Source organism: Lactuca virosa, chromosome 5 (assembly GCF_052849685.1).
Source record: "Lactuca virosa cultivar CGN04683 chromosome 5, Lactuca_virosa_CGN04683_v6, whole genome shotgun sequence".
In the NCBI taxonomy this organism is placed as follows: Eukaryota; Viridiplantae; Streptophyta; class Magnoliopsida; order Asterales; family Asteraceae; genus Lactuca; species Lactuca virosa.
This window is the reverse complement of record NC_136430.1, coordinates 237,024,280-237,032,354: the sequence shown is the minus strand read 5'-3', so window position 1 is coordinate 237,032,354 and position 8,075 is coordinate 237,024,280. Positions and strand designations below refer to the sequence as shown.

The window sequence follows — 8,075 nt, the reverse complement described above, 5'->3', positions numbered from 1 at the left end:
TACACACTGCTTCCTTCTGCCTTTCTCAAAATCTTTTACTCTTTTAGAAAAATTGTTTATTTTATGAAAAACTTTCTCAATTCCTCAGTTTGAGTTCAGATTCATCCGAAGATGCACCCGAATCCCTCAAACCAAGGCTCTGATACCAACTTGATTCAACGTAAATTTTCAAAACAATTTTTCATTTTTAAATCATACTTTCATTCGCATGATAATCACAAAACATAATGTGTCATTGTGTCATAACAAAAACATGTCCCAGAATCTCAATAACATAAACTCCATAAGTGTGTACGGATCATGTCGGCGCCTTCCCACGGTCTTCGCTAGTATTTGAAACACATATCATAACAACTGTAAGCATAAATGCTTAGTGAGTTCCCCAAAATACCACATGCCACACATACGCCTTTCCAGGCCACAACTATGTAGGATCTTCCGATCCATGTGTCTCAGGGGACTCCCGTCCCAAATCCCGGTAAACCTTCCGGTCCTACCCGTATCGACCTTCCGGTCCGTAACCACTTGACCTTCCGGTCCATATCATACATAATCATACATAGCACATACATATCACATAACCGCATATAGCACATACATCATAGCATACAAGACCTTCCGGTCACACATAAGTACCCTTCCAGGTACAGTATAGTGAGAAGACTCACCTCAATGAAGTCGGATAAACTCTCGTGCTCAACGTCCCGACTTTGCCTCCTCCTATTATTCAAATAAAATCCTGATCAATATTCTCTCATGATCTCATCTCTACAAACTGGGTAGAAGGCCATTCTACCCTTCCCTAAACTCTCCTGAATCAGTCTTGACCAGAACCCTAAAGTCAACGAAAGTCAACGGTCAAACTTTGACCCGACTCGTCGAGTGCACATGGGCGACTCGGCGAGTCCATGCGGGTCCTTTGAATCCTTTCAGCCTCTCTTGGCTCGTCGAGTCATCCTTCCACTCGACGAGTTACACCTGTCACGAATCGCGGGGCAACCCCGACTCGACTCGTCGAGTCCACTTATGGACTCAGCGAGTTGCCGCCATGCCCATACTCAAATAACCATCTGAGGTCAGATCTGTTCCTCTAATCCATAGATTTGACCTTTCCAAGCTCAATAAACACGTAAAGGTTCGATCTTGATACTCATGAAATGTCCAAATAACCCTACTTGATGAATTAGCCCCAAATACAACATCCTAAGTCCATTTCTTCCATAACTCATCATAAAGCAAGGTGGATAGAGTTCTCTGGACCACTATGGGTCCAGATCTGAAGTCTAAACATGATAAGGGACCATATTCCCAACAAATCAACCCAATAAAGGGTATAGAAAACCCTAGATCCATGGATTCTTTAACAAAACAGAAAAAGGATCGATGTGCTACCTCAAGGATGATGTCCTTTGCTTGAAATCCACAGATATGCAACCTCCTTGGCCTCCTCTAAGCTGGAACCACCTTCTTCTTGCAAAACCAACCCACAAAGATCAAATAATGGCTTCTTCCCTCTCACAAACACTCAAGCACTCTTAGGGTTTCTCTCAAGGGTCTGGTAGCCGCAAATGGTGGCTATAAAGGTCCTTAAATAGGGCTCAGGCCCCGAGAATTAGGGTTTCATTAAACAGCATGGACTCGCCGAGTCCACGTATGGACTCGCCGAGTCCTTCATTAAATCAGACCAAAGTGCGCGATCCCACTCGGCGAGTCTGAGCGCCTACTCGCCGAGTCCCTTTCTAAAATTCAACATAAATAATTAAAATAAGATACCTGGGAATCCGGATGTTTCATTGGGATTGTGACAAGTTAATCACATGATGATTATAGGCAGTTGAGTCGGAGCTGTGCGTTGGGACTTATCGGATCTTATCTTGTCAGTGCAGCATTCACGAGAGGTGAGCCTCCTCACCATACCAATGGGTCGAAGGCACCAAGGCCGGCCCATTTTATGATATGTGGCACACTAGCTGAAGTTATATTATGAGGCATGATAGTTGGTTATTGTTGGGTTTGAGCACTATAACACTCCTATGGTGCACATGAAACCCTAGATGCTTTGGATCTATGTTTTCTCTAATTATACATGCATTTTCAATTTTTTCCAAAGCATTCTCCTAACTAGCATACAAATTGTCAAATGAACAATACAACTAGTTAGATTACTTACCTCTTAGGAGGACTTGTAGTTCTCGACCTTTGAAAGCTTGAGCACCCCAAGTGTGATGCCTCTAATGGTTCACAAACACCAATATGCAAGAAGAGGCTTGAGAGAATAGGTTGCTTGCACAAAATCAATATCACTCTCCAAGAAAACTTGTGGCTTATAGTGTAACCGATTTTGTCCATAAGGGGGGGGGGGGTTCTATTTATAGTGTGGCAAATGCTAGGGTTACACTTTGTAAACCGTAATTACCTTTCATATTACTTAGGATCCATGAGTTAACCTCCATGGACTATCCATGGATTATCTCATTGGTTTAGCCTATCCTAAATAACCATGGATCATTAGCCCACTACTAGAATCATTGATTTACACAATCATTCCCCATATATTTAATTAGTCTCTTTTGATCACAAAATTAATTCCAAATTAATTCTTGATCAATACTAATTAAATAATATGATTTCATATTAATATATTATACTTGTAATATATTAATAAATCATAATTAACCTTATTCTCAAAAGTCCATCCTATCAAATTGCACTGGTGAAGGCAACCCAAAAGGACCATGCTACAATCGGGTTAAGTACATCCCAATTATAGTTATGGGCTTAGACACCAAATCCAATAGTCTCCCACTTGGATAAGTCTAATAACTATACCTGCCAATGTGACTTCCGGATCCGACTTAGCAATCGTAAGCTTTTAAAAGCCGCTGTCAAACTCTGACCTAGTCAGTGACATGCCATTCAGATAAGGGAACATATACTCCTCTGTTCTCAAGATATCTATGCGGACAAATAGATGGAACATAGTCATACTTATTGTCTTGCAATTTTGTTTCCCGATTTCCGATTCGTCTGACATAGAACATAACTGAACACATCAATTTAGTTCTGACCGGGCCCGACACATAGTGTGACATCCCGGATTTTTGGTCAAAGACTGTGAACGATCAAGTTCACAGTAAGTCTCTTTGTAGTTTGAATCATTGAGTTTTGGTGCATCTAATATAAAATAAATGAGTTATTTCAACTATTATAAGATACCAGATGATATTTTACTTCCAAATGTGTAAGTTGACAAACAAATCAAACAACTCAAACTGCAACCTTAGTTAACGCGTCTGAAAAACTGAAATTTTGTATTAAGTTGTTGTGAACAATACAAACACTCTAGTCTCGTAGTATGCATTTCCCTAATTCCGAAAATATAAACAACGTCCAAAACGGAGTTCATCTGCAAAAGATATGATCGTTTTAAGAATAAAAAAAAAACCAGCATAATACTAATTCTATTAAAATCGCTAAAACTGTTTCTAAACGTTGAGGGACTTGCACACCTCAAACGGTTTTTCCGAAAATATTTTTGGACTCAGGCTATAGCCTAATATCTAATTTCATATTTGAAATATTTTTAGTAAAAATATTTATAAAAAGTTGAAAAATCATTCGTCTTCAAATTTATTAATCGCAAAACCTTAAACTATTGATTTCGATATGATTTCAATTATTGATAATATATTATGGAAATAATATATTGTTATCCAGTCTAGTTATGACAGATCTTAACGAAGAGATAACTCAAAATTTCTAAAACTATGTACATCTACATACATATATGTGTGGAGAGCGTATTTTTCAAAAAAAAAAAATTTTGAATTTTTTTATAATTTTTATAAACTCATATTGTATATAACAAATAATTAATCATGCAATCACAATGCATATACGTTATAATTAAAGTTACATAACATCACCAAATATATATAAATTTATATACATATGTATATAGGAGTATGTGATATATGTCAATTTTAAATATAAGAGACAAAGGTTTAACAAATTAACTATTTCACATTTCCTAAGGTATTAGTTATATATATATATATATATATATATATATATATAGATATATATATATATATATATATATATTACACTAATTATATAACAAACTTATGACAAAAGAAAATAGATTTCATTTATCAATACATGATTTGTAAAAGTCTTAAGTATACATACATGTGGATACTAATAAGAGTGTCTAATCAAATGTATATACAATTATGGGCAAAAGAAAGCAAGTTAAATATATTATTTCCCTTCACATTCCAATTTAACTAATACATACACAAGATACATAATGAAATTTGTTGTATAACAATTTACACACAAAATACACACATTAATATATTATACATAAATAACAATTATTGAACCATGCATATATAAAATTCCACACAAAGAAAATGTGTTGGTATGCCTCAAGTTGCTTACACTCTTCCTTATCCAAATCAAGACTCAAACACTATACCATACAATTACAATGTATACAATCTGTATAAATAAATCATCTGATAAACAAAAATATATATGGTACACACTCATACCCCACGTGCTACTCCCACAAGTTAATACTCTGAGTCATTATTCATATGATCACACACGCAAGTTTGTGCTCCATTTTCTGCACACTCAAAAAGGAAACCAGTTTTTGCACTCCACTATCTTCCTTCCTTCCCACGTTTTTCTCACCTGTAACAACTCACACTCCTTCCGTGGAAGGCCACGAGCCAAACATCCCCTGTTCGACATATGCTTCCCGTCAACCCCCTTACTCCTTCTGTTCAAGATGAACACACCAAACCCAATCAATCCTTTTCACCCATTGATTTCTGTAAAACAATAAACCCAAATCATCTTTCCCTTCATCAATGTTCATCAACACACACACACACCCAAATGATAAACAAATAAATCAAGGGGAGTACCTGTTAGCCACCATCGATCCATATTTTGAAATGGTTGCTTCTGATCATCTTCTTCTGGATTTCTAATCGACCACAGCAGCCCCGATTGTGCCCCTCGTTCTTTCCACTGTCAAGAATCAATCAGCAAACGCTCATCTTAACCTAAATCTATTGACTAAACCCCATGGATTTACAGTCAAAGTAAAAAGAAGAGAGATGAAAGGAAACCTGTGATTATTGAGCAAACATCAACCCCGCACACCCCCCATCGCACCTGCCCTCTCTCATGTCGGCCTTCACCACCGAATCCCCACCTGCTTGCAATGTCCGGACCTCACACCTCGCTGCCGGAAGAGACGAAGAAGACTTTGCTGCTTCTTCACGACTCCATCGACCCTCGCTGCTGCGCTACCCCCATCCCGTTCTTTCTTCCTCTCGTCAAGACCCGAAGACACCTCTCTCTTCGCCGATCGAACCTTCGCGCTCGCACCTAGCAGCCGACCGAGAAGCAGCGGACGTCCAACCCTTCTCCGTCTGCTGCTGTCGCAGAACCACCCTCCGTCGTTGTCCCCGCTTGTTGTCGTTGGTATGGAACCTCGACCGGCTACCACTCACTGCCACTGTGAGTATTCGATCGACCACCACCACTATGTAATTTCTACTGATTGGTTGTCCATTTGACTGCTCAAGTCGGAAACGCTAGACCTAGGTCATGGTCTCGTCCCCAAATTGTCTGAACTGCAAAGAAATCGCGACTGGTAAATGAAGGGGAACTGTTCAAACTTGAATCCCATTTAATTAAATATAACCCTCAAGTTAGATGAATTTACAAAATCGGTCCCTCCTGTGAAATGATTTTCACTTGAGTCAAACTGCCATCAAAACAATAAAAACAGACCCTCCCTTCGAAAATCCTAGCAAGAATGTACAGTTTCAGTCCCTGTCTTGTAAACAGATCACAAGATCAGTCCCTTGTTGAATGATTTTAGCAAAATCGATCCCTTGAAATTATTTGTATTCACAAAAACCACCCTACACTTAATAATTAATACCAAAAGTACTCTCTTGGTTTTATTAGGTATCATAAATATACCCGGTGGTTCGTTTTAAGAACGAGAAATGTCACGTAACAAATCTTACAAAAAGTTTCTCAAAAGGAACCGACTTCGAACGATTGGAACTCACGCTTCAAGGTGAGTGCTTACGGCCCCTTTTCAATATTTTAATTATTTCGGGGGGGGGGGGGGGGGGGAAATTCATGTGCCTATATGTTTTGTTTATACAAATATATTATCTTTTATACGAAAATACAATAAACATAGTTTATAAAAATATTATTATTTAACAATTTACCATATTGTTAAAAATAAACTAGTAAAAACTTTTTGTATACATGTTATGATTATTTTATCGTGAAATAACCATTTCACACAACAAATACTACACGATACAAAGTTTTATGATTTTTATATTATAACAAGTACGTTATGAAACTGTGTAGTATTTCAATGGTTAAAGATATTACTATGCATGTATATTTATATGTTTATATGCATAAAGTTTATACATGTACACATGTTCATTAATTTGAAACATTCATTTTTAGTCTTATATGATATGCATACTACCAATTTAAAGTATTCCAAAGTTTTAAGACTTCTATACATGAATACTTTTATGCATAAGGCTTTACACATATACAAGTTTAAAGTATTTAAAAGTTTCAAACACTTTTATACATGAATACTTTTATGCATGAGGCTTTACACACTTATAAAAGACCATTATATTGAACTACATTTCTCTATAAAAGCGAGTAATTTATACATTTTTAAATACGACAATCATACTCGGCTTTTACGAATGCTATAACACGAATTTCTCTCTCTCTTACTACAACAATAGGTTTTGTTGCCTTCAAGTATATTTTTTAAGTATGGAAATTACTTATGCAAAGCATTCATTTTGACTTTTAAGAAGTCATTACAAGTACATTTTTAAGTATGGAAATTACTTATACAAAGCATTCATTTTGACTTTTAAGAAGTCATTACAAGTACATTTTTATGTATGGAAATTACTTATACAAAGCATTCATTTTGACTTATAAGAAGTCATTACAAGTGCATTTTAAGTATGAAAATTACTTATACAAGCATTCATTTTGACTTTCAAGAAGTCATTACAAGTACATTTTTAAGTATGGAAATTACTTATACAAAGCATTCATTTTGACTATTAAGAAGTCATTACAAGTACATTTTTAAGTATGAAAATTACTTATACGAAGCATTCATTTTGACTTTTAAGAAGTCATTACAAGTGCATTTTAAGTATGAAAATTTCTTATACAAGCATTCATTTTGACTTTCAAGGAGTTATTACAAGTACATGTTAAAAGCATGAATTTATTCATATCAAAATACATTCTTGGATTTTAAAGACTCTTTGCAAATACTATTTTTTTTAACTATCGTTATACATACAAAGATAATACTTTTTAGACTTATTAAAAGTATTACTGCGTTAGCAGAAAACATGTGACACTCACCAACCTTTGTGTTGACTTTTAAAACTACATGTATTCTCAGGAAAACACTAACCAGGCATTCAAGACAAATTGGATTACATGTGACCAAGTGTATTTGTTGTTGTATGATATGCCTACCTGTTAAGGCAATTCATGTATTATTATTATTTGTAAAACCTTGTATTCAAATATCAAGATCGAACATGAATGCTATTTTGTTTATTGTTGTACTTGTGCTGTATATTCAATTTGCCTGTGATCCATGAACTTAGTCACACAGCCCGGCGTGTTCCGTCGCCTCGGCCAGGGGTGTGACAGATTGGTATCAGAGCTAAATTGGCTATAGAGAACTCGTATCCTCGAAAGAGGAATACAACTATAGCAACTAGCTACTTATAAAAGTATTATTAATATTAATAACACTGCTTCTCGACTACTTACGGTACTTCATGTCTGGCCCACATTTGTGCTCGATAGTCGGGAAGTACAAAACAAAAATTAATAATACTGCAAACCCCACCAACAATAACATGTAAGAGTTATATATATACTCTGACCCGCGATGAGAACACTTAATAAAAATTCTAACATGCCTCCAACTAAAACTACCAACTCAACCCTTTAGG

General features: G+C 36.1%; 2 long non-coding RNA genes across 2 annotated transcripts; one reads left to right on the top strand and one right to left on the bottom strand.

Annotated features, from left to right (window-relative positions):
- Nucleotides 1–4,362: 4,362 nt before the first annotated feature.
- LOC145114018 (uncharacterized) lies at nt 4,363–5,656 on the bottom strand. Its single transcript, XR_013710902.1, has 3 exons — nt 5,148–5,656; nt 4,941–5,046; nt 4,363–4,844 (listed from the first exon to the last, which is right to left on the bottom strand). It is a non-coding gene; the product is annotated as an uncharacterized LOC145114018 (long non-coding RNA).
- LOC145114019 (uncharacterized) lies at nt 5,573–7,597 on the top strand. The gene is made up of 3 exons (XR_013710903.1): nt 5,573–5,677; nt 5,998–6,112; nt 7,511–7,597. It is a non-coding gene; the product is annotated as an uncharacterized LOC145114019 (long non-coding RNA).
- Nucleotides 7,598–8,075: the final 478 nt, after the last annotated feature.